Here is a 16620-nt window from a genome sequence, read left to right on the forward strand (position 1 = left end):
TAATTTGTTTCATTAGTAAGGAAATGCCTTCTTGTCGTTTGAGTAATTTGCCATTTCTAAGAATCGAATATCTCTGTCTTGAATAGTCTCCGATTCTTATATAAACCTAAATCAGTTTGTATTAACACAGTGATCAAATAAACTAAAGCATGTTTCCCTTGCATGCGTCAGGATACTTTCCCGAGGATTAATAAAATGTTATGGCTATAGTACCGGATGACGACTAAGATGTCCTTCAATGAAATATATCTGATGATGCTAGTGGCGAGCTTGACGTTGACAGGTACATGCATAAAGTATAAGTGGATGTTGTGTGCAAATGAAGCGTAGTAACTGTGTTTCTACAAACCAGAAATAAACCATCTGTTTGTAAACCATAGTTAGTCATGACGAAGAGCGTATTCCGTCTTTGCGTATTGCAGATTTATCTTCTCTTGTGAGCAGGTATTGATTGTTACGTCACTTGTTTGTGAGAGTAACGTAATCAATTTTTGAGAAAACGACGTAATTTTCTCGCACAAACTATGCAGGTTCGGAGAAAGAACAGGTTTGCTGTATCTTACTTTATTGCAAGAGGTGACTAGTGTGGAGCCCTGCAGAATCGAGGGTTGTATTCCTTGACGGTGTGAAGTGGACATGGAAGAGACCGAAATGTATCTGCTGCCCAAATTGCATCACTTCCGGGTTTTTTCGTTTCATTTCTTTCCTCTCTACATTCTCTTTAACTGGTTTCTCTCTATATACCCGTCTTCATACGCCATTGCTGATGTTAGAACGTTAAACCCCCAACAAAACATTGTGGCATACCGATGGTCATACATTCTATTTCAAAAGGGTAAAAGGGGGTGCTTCTAAACTTGTCTAGTGGTTAACTGCCAACCATACCAATATCTCACAAACCACATTATCACCACAGATCTTGCTAGCGTGAAACACGACATCTGGTTGATGGTGCTAAACCATGCAATTCATTGTACACACCACCACATTCATTATCTTCGTTTATTTTTTTGTATTATGGCACTATCAGAGTGAGAAGTAACAGTTTCAATCTTATAACATTTTTTTTTTTAAAGTTAAGTCGCTCAGATTTAGAAGAGTATTTTAATGCTGACAAATATTTGAACAGTATGTAAGGTATGGTAGAATACAAAAATTAAAAGATAGAATAATGTAAAGGACACTGACAACAGCAATATTGTACGTGATGAGATATAAAGTTCATTACCTTGCGCTTTTTCTCTGAAACAATGTCTAAATAACTGACATAAATGAGTTTTGTAGATTTTAATTACCCTGTTTAATTCAATAAGTCTTCATCTAATTTTCTCTGTAAACATTCAGAACTATGTTTTCTCATTTAATCAGAACTAACCTTTGCACATTCCTTCATTTAATATTGTATATATATATATTTACACCTGCCTTTTGTTTAAATGCTTCACATGTTTTGTCTTTAGACAATGTAACCTCACGTATATGAAACAAAGAAGTGTAAACGTAGAGAAGTGCCCATTATAAGAGAATACATAGACTGCTGAGTGGCCTGTATCAACCAACCACATGTGCTTGTTTTAAAATACTAGATCCAAACAATAAAGAGATTCTACTATAAGATCGTTTCTTAACGCAAGGCCAATGTCATGGGATGAATCAACTTCCCTATCAAGCTGTATGATACACGTCCGCATATGCCCAATTTCAAATATAAACTCAAATGTTTCCGCTTTAGCCCTTTTGGGAATAAAACCCGTGTAAATGTGGGAAATATATAGACCTGCTGTATGCGGAATGACCATAAAGGGCAACAATGTGCACTCCCCCNAAACCAAGAATACACCTGCTGTATCACACTGAATTTATATCGTAAAAGGCGACGAATGTGGGGGCTCCTGCTAAATCGGGGTTTTTCTTCTGTCTACTAAGAGGACATCAAATAGACAGTTTGGTTTAGTATTGTTTAACGTCCTATCAACAGCTATGGTCATTTAAGGACGGCCTCCCCTGTGTGCAAGATGAAAGCGTGTAGTGTATGCGTGTGTGTTTTGGGAGGCTGCGATATGTTTGTGTTTGTCTCTTTGTGATAGCGCGGAACTGATGCCGACTTTATAGTGCTACCTCACTGAAATATACTGCCGAAGACACCCATCAGAACACCCCATCGATTTGATGCCCCCTCTGCAACACTATCTATCTCGTCTTCTGTCTTTTTATAGTTTTCTCTTTCCTGTTGTGTCTCCCTAGCCACCCGTCCTTATATGGCCCCGGCTGTTGTGTCTCCCTAGGCGCCCGTCTTCTTATGACCCTGGCTGTTGTGTCTCCCTAGGCGCCCGTCTTCTTATAACCCTGTCTGTTGTCTCCCTAGGCGCCCGTCTTCTTATGGTCCTGGCTGTTGTCTCCCTAGGCGCCCGTCGTTTTATGACCCTGGCTGTTGTCTCCCTAGGCGCTCGTCGTCTTATGACCCTGGCTGTTGTGTCTCCCTAGCCACCCATCCTCATATGACCCTGGCTGTTGTGGCTCCCCAGCCACCCGTCCTCATATGTCCCTGGCTGGTGTGTCTCCCTAGCCACCCGTCCTCATATGACCCTGGCTGTTGTCTCCCTAGGCGCCCGTCTTCTTATAACCCTGGCTGTTGTCTCCCTAGGCGCCCGTCGTCTTATGACCCTGGCTGTTGTGTCTCCCTAGCCACCCGTCCTCATATGCCCCTGGCTGTTGTGTCTCCCCAGCCACCCGTCCTCATATGACCCTGGCTGTTGACTCCCCAGACACCCGTCCTCATATGACCCTGGCTGTTGTGTCTCCCTAGCCACCCATCCTCATATGACCCTGGCTGTTGCATGGATGTTAAGCCCCAAACAAACAAATTCTTAAGATGAATTATATTTGTGATTTGCCTTCTGTATGTACATATGTATCTTTGGTCACTTTTAGAGTGTCATAAATTGTGTTATCCGAGTAAAGAATAAACTCTTAATTATACATATAGATATTTATTAAGAGACCGGCACAAATTTTAAATTTTAAATTTCAGAACCTCACGGTCGACAGGGGCTGGTAACACTCTTAAAACTTTAACTGCTGTTATGTCGCAGGGTTATAATTTCTGCCACCGTCGCAGAACAACCAGCGAGAAAAATAGCAAATTCAGAAAACATCTGTTTTGGCCACTAGGCTTGAAATGCCACTAGGTCAGACCTGTAACAATTTCAGCAAATCTGCGAAAATTAGCGATTGCTAACACGACATGTTTTTTTTGTATGCCGATATATATTTGTGTCGCATGCATGTTGCCTATGGAGACAGTTACATTAGCTGTTTGCGTCAACAGAGGTTCGAACCTACAACCTGAAGTGCAATGCCTGCCTATCTAAAGAAACACTGCCGTCTCTTTTCTAGGGAAGACAATGATCGAGTTAAAAATCACTTGATATGTCTTACATGTACTATGAATCCCCATTCATCTTCACCAACAGCAATAATTGGCTTTAACAAATAGACTATGCAAATATCTAAGCCTGGTTAGATTCAGATGCGTCTTATTCGTTCATCAATTGTGTCTCTCAGATGACACCTGCTTGTTAAATGTATTTCACAAAATGTCTGGATTTTTTTCAAAACCGATCCATTACCATCATTCAGCAATATATATGAAATACAACTTGTGCCTTTTTTCTACTTCACCGATAAAGCGTGTTGAAAACCATTACAGTTTGACAGAGATCAGTGACGATAAGCTATTTCCTTTTCTGGTATACATGTCGACGTTTTGTGATACAGTGGTAATTCTATACCCTACCAACGGTAGAGACAATGAATAAATCACAGCTTGCTTTGTACCCTCATTAGTATTGATAGAGCGATAGCAATCCTATCCCCATGGCTATATATGGTTGCACGTCAGCCAACGGTAAGTATAGAGAATGCATCTCTACTTGGTGTAAAGAACATTTATCTTGTCGTGCGTTTTGTTTAATAAAGAGATATATCATTTCTCAAGAATGTGTTTTTTATAAATCGGTGTTGTTTCCAATTATTTCAAGAAGTAAAAAAAAGAACATTATAGGTATAACTAACTATTTTCTATATTTTTATTAAAAAAATATCGTTTTTGTCTTTCGAAATAATTAGAATTAAATATCCGCCATAGTGTTATATCTACGGTTGGGAGAAAGACGTGCTAAAATTAAATATCTCCTTCAATGTTTTGAGTGCATCGATATGAAATGTAATTGAAGATCCCATTTAGATTCGGCAATGAATCGTGCAATTAATATGACATCCATTTATCAGGAAAATTATTTGACATCTGTATTTTATCATGGTGATACCAGCAGCATATAATATCAATGGTGCATGGACCTTGGGGTCTGGTATTGATCAGATTACCTTCTTTCATACAGTAGACATAAATGGTCACTACAATGAGTTATCTTTGAAGGGATAAGGAAAATGGCTTTCGGAAATTCCTGATAATTTCATAAGGTAACGGCATCTTGTGCTCTTACAATAGTTACGATATGGTCACCAGGAATTTACAGGATGTTGGTGGACCCATTACAACTAAAAGCAATTTTGCTGTTCCAACACACAAGAAAAAAAGTCATTATCTCCCATGAGTTCGGCGAAGTACACGATTGCTTATTCAGATACCAACAGAATAAGGCTGTTTTCTGAGACTCTGTGTGTTTTCTGCAGTACATCATGGCTTGTCCAGATATCTGTTTGTGACATTTTATATACAAATTCTGCGTGTACGTTTGTACAAACGCAAACTGCTCTTAACACTCAATAAGTGAAACATGTAATTTAGCTGAACTGTCTGACTAGGTACATAAACATTATGATGATTATTTTTCAATAATATATTGCAATTTTCGTACCATTCTCCAAAGAAGATGTACCGACACGACACACCATTATTATTGTGTTATATGTTTAAATTATATTATACCGTTTCTCCAACTGATATATTTGAACAGGAGAGAAAAATATTTAGTTATAATAATACCTGTTATTAATTCAAACACTTTCTATATAAACAAAATGCAGAATTTGCGATCAATTATATTAATATCATCGGTTGAGAGCGCGAGTCCCCCAAATTGTGTTCCGTTTATCAATAACCATAAATTACATAAACATATTACAAATTTAATTTTAAATACAGGATGCAAATGACAATAAAAGTAATAAAAACGTGTATTATGACTTGACAACATATAAATTTAATGACCAGAACCGTGAATGCCAAAGTTCCCGTTTCAACAAATTGAAATTAATGGCATTTCGAATTAATCTCTTGATAAAACGTTGCCAGTCATAAAGTTTAATTCGACATTTAACGATTCTTTAAATGCTTTACTAGAGCCATTATTAATACAATTTTGCGTATACCTCATAAAAATGATAAAAAAAATAATTGAACAAACAGCATTTGTAAAAACCGTCGAAATGTTCAATTACAATTTAGAAGCATGGAACACACTTAACTGCACGTGTTATGGCTATTATAAACATTCGTAGGTAGATTAATTTCATCGAAACAAATGGAGAATGAAGTTTATTTTCCAAAAGGGAAATATAAAACCCATTCTTAGCATTGATGACATCAACCGGGACCACTTCATATAAATTATTGTCGATGTGAAATGACATGAAACATTATTCAAGGAAAACTGTATCTGTAAAATCAGGCCAATATCTAGAAGAATAACAAACTATAATAATATAATAATATTTCGAGGCTCTTATTTACCGCTTTATCACAACCGTGTTCGTAGGTCGAAAGCACAGGTAGACACAATTCAGGATTTTATGAAAGTAAAGGTAGTCATGTACACTTACTTGTTGGATATAAAAAATCATCATTTTAATAATAAATAATAATATTTCGAGGTTCTTATATACTGCTTTATCACAACCTAGTTCGTAGGTTGTCTCAAAGCAGTTCACATTTTTTGATTGATTGATTGACTGATTGATTGATTGGTTTTACGTCCGCTTGACTACCGAGTAGTTCGTTTATCCAGCAGGTGGTATCTCACGACTAAAGGGGCTTTGCAACCAGCCAACATCTTTCCCAACTCCCTCGGGAGCAAACAACCGCTTCTGCTATTTCGGCGATCACAGCTAGCATTCAACAATTCATACCCAAACACGTACTCATTTACAACTGAGTAGACTGGAACAAGCGGTGTGAAGTTTCTTGTTCAAGGATACAACACATTGCCGTGACGTGACTCTAACCCGCAACCCTTCGGTCACGAACTCGGCGTTCTACCACTAGGCAAATGCCATGCCTCCTTACTCAAGCATCCTAGAGCAAACTATGTCCTACGTCGACTATAATGTAATTTCTCACTCATAAAACACCTATCTATGAAGTTTTGTCCCACGAATATTCAGTCTTTCAGAAAGTTGTTTTGCATCCTCAAGGTCACAAAGACGTCCGCGTATAATAAACATAGGATCCTACATGAGTTTCCATTTCATATGAGATATATGAAACGAGTCTGAGAGTTTTTCAATTTAGCGAGCCTCTGGCGAGCTAAATTGAAAAATTCGTGATGAGTTTCATTAATTTCATTTTTTAATGAAAACGAGTAAGATCCTTTTTATCACATGATCAAGATTTGTGGCATTCATTCGTGTAAAACGACAATTTTCATGCAACCTTGAAATGTAAAAAGCCGCCATTTTGACTCCAGTGCGTAAGTCTTTGACGTCATGTACTTGCCCTGGGCGTGACGTCACAATTGCAACAATTGAAACTTACAACCAATCACAGGGCTGATTGGTCCTATCACATGGGTTAATACGCAATAAACATATGACATGGGTATATTGACGGATAACACAGGACATTATGTGATAAAGCCAATAAATTGGTTTTGATTTTGTGTATTTTTTACTTCCTATTAACATCTAAGGTCGTTTTAGGACCTGCCGCCTGCGTGAAATGTGGGAGTTTGTCCTGCAGGCAGTAGTTTGGCGCTTTTGCCTCGTTGCGATAGCACTGAGACCATCAAGTACCTAAGTTAACTTTGTTTTGTTGTGTGTTTGAATGGTTTTACGGCCAAATGGCCATACCCGGCCAAACAACACTGTTAAGAGTGGACGTCCATTAAACAATATACCATACTAAATAACTTACAAGGTATACAAATGTTAAATACATCAAAGGAATTGGAGATCAATTGAGTGCGAATAAAAATAATGTATATTATGTATAAGTTTGGTTTGGTTTAGTTTAGTATTGTTTAACGTCCTATCAACAGCTAAAATCATTTAAGGACGGCCTCCCCTGTGTGCAAGATGCATGCGTGTAGTGTATGCGTGTGTGTTTTGGGAGGCTGCGATATGTTCGTGTTTGTCTCCTTGTGATAGCGCGGAACTGATGCCGACTTTATAGTGCTACCTCACTGAAACAAACTGCCAAAGACACCCAGCAGGTCACCCCACCGGTCACATTATATTGACAACGGGCGAACCAGTCGTCCCACTCCTACATTGCTGAGCGTTAAGAAGGAGTAGAAACTACCATTTTTACAGACTCTGGTATGTCTCGGCCAGGGGACAGAACCCAAACCCTTCCTCACAGGGGGCGAACGCTCAACTAAAGGCCAAAAGTGTGGCAATGTCAAGGGAGATATTAGGAAGAAAAACGAAGAGAAAAGACAAAATCCAAAATTTAGTCGCCTCTTACAATCATGCAATGGGGCAGCAGGTACAATTCTTACGCCCTACCTGCAGGGACGTATATTATGTATACTATTTGCACAGAAACCGAATCAAATAAACGTTTTATAGACGCTGTATGATATTTTGTCACGTATATGTTTGATATCGGTGCATTCAATCATAAATTGTTTGCCTGAAATGGTAAGTCACCGATTTTAATGATTTTGGTTTGTCTCGGTTAGGGAGAAAGAACCCATAACCGTTCTCGCATGGACAAACGCTCAACACCAGGTCGAACACAATGCCAAGAAATGCGTTAGTAAACGAAAAAGTGGTAAGAAAGAGGAGAAAAAAAAATCCCAAAGTTGCAATAGGTGCAGTAGCCTTGCGGTGTTGTTTCCTTTTTTTCGCAAAAAGAGGTGTTAATAATGCAAATCCCAAATTATTCTGGGTTCCCCACAATATCCACCCTATACACATCATGCAGTGGGTAAAAACAGGTATCGTCTTTGCTAAATCGCCTACCTACCGCCCCGTAGAGAATATAACGTAAACCTGGATATTGGACGGCTATTTAGGCCAATAGCCGGTACTGTTTAGAATAAAATCCTGACGTGTCAACAAATCTGTAAATAGGACTACAAATTAGTAAAACTTAACAAATAATTAACAAAGGAAAGATTTACAAGGAGACCCATGGAAAGCACAATGAGAAAGAAAAATGTGATCCGGAAGGGTAAGCGTTTTGTAGAACTCTCGCTAATAACATTCATGAAATCTGACGACGAACAAAACGAAACGTGTCGTAAATTGCTATACGTATAAACTATTCCATAAATCTTGTGAATTTTCATCACAACTTTTATGGATATTAGCGTTTCTGACCTGTTCATCAAACTTTCCTGCAGATGTGGTGCTCGAATTCTCAGACGATTTGTGTGACTTTAGAGCGAATTGTCTTTGTCAACGTTTAGTCGAAATAGAACACCAAAGCGGTGGTACACAAGGACGAAATTTTATCTCACAATCAACACGAAAAAAGAAAATCGATAGCAGGAGCTGAGGAGACATCACTAGAGGAATGACATTGTAACCCTCTCCCTTAAAGGTGTGGAACTGCGCGTGTTAACTACACTACGTTTTACACTTGTGATATCTTCCGTCATATCCCGGAAAGTATCAGACATTCTTATTCTCTGAAAAATCTCGTAGATGGTTTTATTGCTTGATAGGAATCATTTGCCCAGCCAATCCTAAACACGTAAAGCAGCATCAAATCAACTGTGTCATATAAACTCTAGTAAGGAGCACTAGTCCTGAGAAAGAAAAAAAAACGTTCTTGCTGAACGGCCAGGAATCGGTAAGGTCATTGAACAATGATAAGGGACACTCACACATCTTAACACACCAAAGGAAATGAAATGGTATAGGGTTAGAATCTACCTACAGAAGAACACGGCGAGATTGTAAGATTTTATTATAACAAATACTTTCAACTTTTAATTTTTCAATTACTGCTAAATATTTTATCAAAAATCCTATCTTCATGTTGGTTATAAGCTAACAACAGATGCTGTTGCAATTGCAAGCACGTTAATCTAAACCAAACCAAACAAACGCTAACTTGCAATCACCCCAACGAATTTAATTACCTGATACATGTATGCATTTATCTCTACAAACTGTTACACTCATTTCAACAGGGAAACTTCTCTAAATTCTTTAAATTTCTTCAAAATTTTCAACACACACAATCAGATACACTAACGGATAAAAAACGAGAACAAAGTGGGAAAAAACTGAGTAAATGCTATTGGCAGCCTACATTGTCTTGCATTATTTTTCTGAAGTAACCAGTTTGACTTGGTTTAATTTTGTTTAACGTCCTATTAACAACTAAGGTCATTTAAGGACGTGCCTCCATGTGTGTAGTGTATGCGTGATGGCGTGTGTGTATGCAGGAGACAGGATATGTTGGGCTTACCTCCTTGTGATATCGTTGATCTGATCCCAACTTTATAGTGCTATCTCGCTGAAATGCCATGCCGAAAGCACCAGGCACAGCATTCTACCCGGTCACATTATACTGACAACGGGTGAACCAGTTGTTGCCATTCTTCTTAATGCTGAATGTTAAGCAGGGAATAACAACTACCATTTTGAAGGACTTTGGTATGTCCCGGCCTGGGGACAGAACCCATTGCCTTAATCACCTGGGCGAACGCTCAACATTCAAGCCAAAAGTGAGTTTTGCCAAGCGAGGCTCTCAGAAATAAAAGGAAAATAAATTATCCCAAATATTGCAATGGGCGCAGCAAATTTATTTTGGTCGCTTTTGTGTCCCCAAATAGAGGACACCAAAGCAAATCCCCTATTCTGCAGGGCGTTTATATATTAGTCTTCGCCTATGATACATGCATTGGTTAACAACAGGTGTATTCTTTTCCCGATCCCCGACCTGCAGGGGTGACTTAATTTTTCGATGATATCGAAAAAAATCAAATTCGCTGCATAATGTTCAAATTGGGTACTACAGAGCATTAAAACCGTTATATGATTAAAACTACTTATTCCGCAGATGTTTCTTTGACTAAACCATACTAAAAACAATCTAATATTATACTTGATTGGGTACACAGAATAAGTGTAGTAAAGCAGATAAGCGCCATTCGCAGGGGGCTCTTATCTCTATGCGAAACAATTTAGAATTACCACTCATGAATTAAAAAATGTACGTGTTTACTGCTTCGAAATTCACATGGTAACAACAATGGACAGAATTTACTAATAATGTACTGTCAAACCTACAATAGACAGTGTAACGGCCAGGAAATCCGTCGTAGGAGGAAACATATTGTTACTATTTCGAATGAGTCATTCATTTAAGCATTGAACTGTTACCAGATGCAGTATACAGTCGATATGAATGCAATTTGGGTGACGGATAAATAGAATGTCGCCCGTGAGGGCGCTGAACGGACTTGATTGTTTTCTCGGAGACGCTTATGTTTCCATCGACTGGAATATTACGGTATTTTAGAAGCATTTATACTCGGAAAATTTTAATTAAAGTCGTCCTTTCAGTAGGTGATAACGATTCCAAGGACACTTCGTTTGAAACAGAGTCCATGTCTAATCGGTCAGATTAGCATCGCTACTGTAGCAGACGTCGTTTACAGGGGCTTAGTTTCGTGATTTTGAGTAATGAGTGACATCACTGAAGAACCACAACACTTAAAAAGGTATTTATACACATTCTAAAACATTGTCGATACCCTCGACTTTTACAAGATTTTATAAATGCTGAATTTTAGTGTTGTGGTTATTCACTGATATTATGCATAACTCAAAATCTCGAAACCGAGCCCCTGTGTGATGACGTTGACAAACTTGGTAATTTCGTATCCAGAATGGCGCTTACAATAAGTTTGTGGTACCTACACATCTTATAATACATTTATGTTGTCATAATTTGTCAAGTTGCTTTTTTCTGCATTGACCTACATTGCTAAATGCTAACGAACCCATAAAGTGTTCTGGCTATAGGCCATTGATATCAGATGTGACTGGCGGCCATGTTTGTATACCTTGTACCAGTTGTATTCCTACACTGGCCGTATCACTGTAAATTGTACAGTCTCATAAACTGCAATTTGGTTTACTAACGACATATAGGCAAATGCAACACAGAATGTAAATATATACTACTGATGTTTACTTGTTTATGCGTGAAAGAACAATTATACCGTTTACCGTGCGACAGACCTTTTATCGTCAAAGATATTTATGATCAGCTGAATTTTTATACTAGTGTTTGGTTTGGTTGATTTTGTTAAACGTCCTACTAACTGCTAAGGCCATTTAATTTACGGACGTGCCTCCATGTGTGTAGTGTATGCGTGTGTGTATGCAGGAGACAGGGTATGTTGGTGTGATTGCGCGGATCTGATGCCGACTTGATAGTGTTTTCTCACTTAAATACCATGCCGAAAGCACCCAGCACAGCATTACGCCCGGTCACATTATACTGACAACGGGTGAACCAGTTGTTGCCATTCCCTTCTATGCTGAACGTTAAGCAGGGAATAACAACTACCATTTTTAAGGACTTCCTGGCCTGGGGTCAGAATCCATTGCCTTCCTGACATGGGCGCACGCTCAACATTAAGGCCAAAAGTGAGGTATTGCCAAGCAAGATGCTAGGCCAAACAAGAAAATGCAGCAAAGCTGCTGGACATCAATATTTATATATACTAGTATATAATACATGTACATAGCAACAACCACATTCTTTCCATGTAATATAACACAGTGGAACCTCATATTAAGAACAATAATCCAATTAGAAATACTAGCAGAATTCAGGACATGCACCACATATAACATAATCGAACATATACAAAACCTACAACATAACTAACACTCACTGCTTTTAACCTGCCTTTATCCTATAGCAAATTATAAAAACAATCACTGTACATAGATGTAACAACGAACTACAGAACAAGACCACCATTTCGTAATTGTCAATGTTGACGGAGAAAGGTTCAAATGAAGATGAAGGAACTGATCCTGCATACTTTCTTCAAATATATTTGTTAATGGCATTAATTTTGTCGTTCAGAATTGTTCCAAAGCACGCAAATGTACATTTTAACTTCACATTTAAATGTCAACGACTTGGTAATAACGTCATCTTCTGAGAGAGAGAGATTTACATGATTTACATAAAATATTATTTATGCCTGTCGCAATTTTTACAAATTCCTTTGACAATGTACAATGTATAAATAGAATTCAACGGGAAAACAATTAAAGGTTAGATTCATGTCACGCTACGCAAATATTGCTGCATTAGAAAAGCGCGGGAATTTGAAGCGTAATTTTTTGACCCCAGGTTCTAATGACGTCACGCTTGACACCAACAAGGAGCGCCATTTTGAAAGGGTTTATCAGTACATTTTTGTCGTTTGCTGCTATTATCTGGTCAGATTTCTAAACAAAAATGATATAAAATGATATATTGTGTAGTTATGTAAATACCATAATGTATTGTGCAAGGTGGAACCACAAAACCATTTATTCTGCTGTCACTTCATCTAAAGTTGAAACTGAAAATATACGCAGTGAATATTATGTACCGTTTTGATTGAACAGTACTAAGAGCGATTTATTCACATGTGAAGATACAACTTTTCGTTAATCTTCACTGTATTGAAGATATGTTTTTCTTAAAATAAGAATTAATTATATCTCACTAGTAAAATGTAATAAATACGAATATCGTATGGGCTTTACTATCATAATTTTGTAGATCTTATGCGGCCTTAATTTCCCAGAAGGCTTTCACGCATGGGGAAGCACCGGAAGTGGACAAAGTGTTTACAGATCAAACCCCGGAGGCGCTTCGCGCCGCATAGGGGTTTGAAAAAAGATAGAAGTAGAACGAAAGATAAAGACGCCAAATATTGCAATGATTGCAGTCGATTTGTAACTGTTCAATATAATTGAGTATGACTTAACAAAATAATACCAATACATTATGATTAATATTATTCTTTTGATTGAACGACGTTTTTTTTTTATTTTCTATATTTTTGGCCATAAATGTTATTTTTTTTTAAGTCTAAACAACCAAGCAAAAATAAAAACACAAACAAACACATCTAGTTTGGACGATGAAGTAGAATTTGTAATGCATGGATTATAATTTGGTTGACTTCATTCTTGGTCAACGTACACATAAACTAGTACGTAGGGGAAGAATTATGCTTGCGAATGAGTACTGTAGAAGCTTCAAATAATAAACCTATATCTGATATGTATCCCCTTACAGTTTTTTACGAACAAAGAAAAAGTCATTGTTACCGATTTCGTATATTGCACTGACAGCTAGGGCAGCCACCACACACAGTTTGTTGACTGACATACTAATCATCTGTTGCTTGACCACTGGTTCCATTACACTTGAGTCCCTAGTGACGCACCTTACACCAACCTAATTGTGTTCGCTAGCCTTGTCTCGGCATTGGTATGTGGAAAGTGATAGGGCAACATTTAGCCACGAACAACGCTGTAACACGAGCTGACTAATGTATAGCAATTTAGGTGTCAACGACAATAACGAAACCTAAGAAGACGGAGTCGTACCTAAACCAAGGAAGGCGACATCTTTTAGAAAATATCCTCTGTCAATATATAAGTCTTCCATCATTATCTAGGTGACAAGAACAGACGAATCATTGTTCTTTTTGACTGGACGGATGACTTTTTTGACTGGATGGATGACTTTAAACCTTTACGGAAAATAATACAACCCGAATGTGTGTACATTTATTCATGAAAATATACAAAATATACAATCTGGATGTTCTAAACAAAATCAAGAAAACAACGGGAATGTCTTAAAGAAACTACCCAGAGTTTGCATACGAAACTCCCGTAAAACAAAGCAGAGGCTATTGTGGAATACTTTCCAGAAAACAAAAATGGGGGGATTGCAAAAGCAGTAAGTCATTCAAATTTAATTAACAAGATGGGAACATGAATTCAGTAACTGAAAAACCTTAACGGCGAACAAAGTAGTTTAATGTCGGATAACACATTTTTAGGTGAAATTGTATACAGATTCTGATAAATATATTTTTATTTTAACTCATGTCAAGTACACAAATGTCTGTATGATATTGCGATCCTTCATCTGGGTAGACATTACCATCACATAAATACCCCTTCATTAATTATAACACTCTTCATAGATTGAGTAATGGGCACTTATCTATAAGGAACTGAACGATCTGATCGATCGGGAGTTCGTCCCCCGTGTGTTCAATTCTGACGTCATCACAACATGACGTCGGCGTGGCGTCACAGACTTCCAATACTTTTATAATATCACTCATAATGAAAACTTGAAATCGAAATGTCCATCCTTTATATTCAAAGTCGGCACTGGGAAATGTTATCACGAATATTTGCAACAATCGTTTGATATTTTATAAACATGAACCTTAAATGCGTTTTGACTTGATATAAGATGAAAGTGGTCACGATTGTTAGCTTTAGCACGCCAGATGCCTGTTAAAATAAAAGAATAAAAATAAAAAAATCTGATTTGATGAAATAATTTTTTATAGTGTGATTAATTGATATTTAAATTTAAACCAGAAACTTCATGCACACAAAGAGATTGATAGAAATATCAGAACCATATCATTTGAAATAAACAGATGATCAAATGAGTTAAGCTAAATGATTATTGTGTGGGTGTTCTGGTTCTGAAGTACCCGCACATAGGTTGTCATTAAATTAATAAAACGTCATGATGTATGATGATATCTTCTGTTCGCCTCCTTCTTTTTCTATTTTCGGTTTTTATCTCTTGTAATTTTATTTATTGCTCTTATCACAATAATAATACAATAACGGCAGAAATGGCCCCCAAAACGGATGATCTACCAGAGGGACACTGACGTTAAAGAAATAGGAAAGATAAAACATCGCAATTAGTGCAACAGATAAGTTTGGTTTCATCATTCTGACTTTGTTAGCAGAAAAACACTAAAACATGCAATTCTTCAGGGGTTATAAGCGTATCTTTTATGATCATGCAACGGGAAACACCGGGTGAACTCTTTTCTGATGTCGCAATACTACAGACGGTTCAAAGAATAAACGATAATCCACAAAATATCTTCATTTGCTTTGTGTATGATAATGAGCATTTTTTGTAACAACAAGCTTTAGAACGGGAAACGTAAACTTTCACTTTGTCCAACAAAAGCTGACAGATGACGTCTGGTTTGTATGGGTTTTAACATCCTAGCAACAGCCAGGGTCATGTAAGGCCGGGTACCTAGGGAGACAACAGCCAGGGTCATGTAAGGCCGGGTGTCTAGGGAGACGCCGCCTGAAACAGAGGGTAGACAGAAAAGAAAGATAGGAAACGAAAAAGATCCCAAATGTTTCAATGACGGCAGTAGATCAGGTTTGGTATCTCTCGTGTCCCCTTCGTATATGTCACAGGAGAAAAACTCCGATTCTGCATGGGCCCTCACATTAGTCGTATTTTTTCGAGTGCAGCAGGTTTGTTCTTGATTTCTTTGAGTCCTTTAAAAAAAATTAAGGAAGAAACCACTCCCGATTCTTCATGCAAATTAGTCGCATCTTACGATCATGCAGTGTAATACAACAGGCCTAATCTTTTCCTGACTGCACGGGTTACAAATGAATAGGATAACAACGCCATGTTACCGCGGTGGTATAATGCAGAAAGTAATTCGAGTTTGAATTTTTCATTTAGTATCACTAGGATACTATATAGGTATAGTGTATACCTTAATTTATGTGTTAACTAATTATGAAATAAACAAGTACAATTCCTTTTAGTTACTATGTATCGTAAGAGGCTACTAATGGGGGAATCTCCCGCAGAATTGGGGGTTTGCTTTTGTGCCCTCTACTTGGGGATACAAAAACTACCAAATAAATTTCATGCACCCATTGCAATATTTGGAATCTTTATATTTATCTCTACTTCGAACTACCATTTATTTCTTGCTTGGCAATAACTCAATTTTGGCTTTAATATTAAACCTTTGCCCAGGTAAGGAAGTTAATGTGTTCTGTCCTCGTGTTGCAGTTGCTATTCCCTGCACGTTAAGTTCAGCATTAAGGGTAATGGCAACAACTGGTTCACCCGTTGTCAATATAATGTGACCGGGCGGAATGTTCGGCGTGGTATTTCAGTGAGATAGCACTATAAAGTCGGAATCAGATCCGCGCTATCACAAGGAGGCAAGTACACCAACATACCCTGTCAGCAGCACACATACTCACATGCACGCATACACAACACAGATGGAGGATCGTCCTTAAATGACGTTAGCTGTTTATAGGACGTTAAACAAACAAAAAATCATAATTATCGATTTCAGTCGC

The 16620-nt window shown here is 37.8% G+C and overlaps 1 protein-coding gene across 3 annotated transcripts in view; it reads right to left on the bottom strand.

Annotated features, from left to right (window-relative positions):
• Nucleotides 1–16620, bottom strand: part of LOC110458893 (sex peptide receptor-like) — a 149727-nt gene that overhangs the window by 13485 nt on the left and 119622 nt on the right. The window lies entirely within an intron of this gene.

The sequence above is a fragment of the Mizuhopecten yessoensis genome, unplaced genomic scaffold, assembly GCF_002113885.1.
Source record: "Mizuhopecten yessoensis strain PY_sf001 unplaced genomic scaffold, ASM211388v2 scaffold9847, whole genome shotgun sequence".
NCBI lineage: Eukaryota > Metazoa > Mollusca > Bivalvia > Pectinida > Pectinidae > Mizuhopecten > Mizuhopecten yessoensis.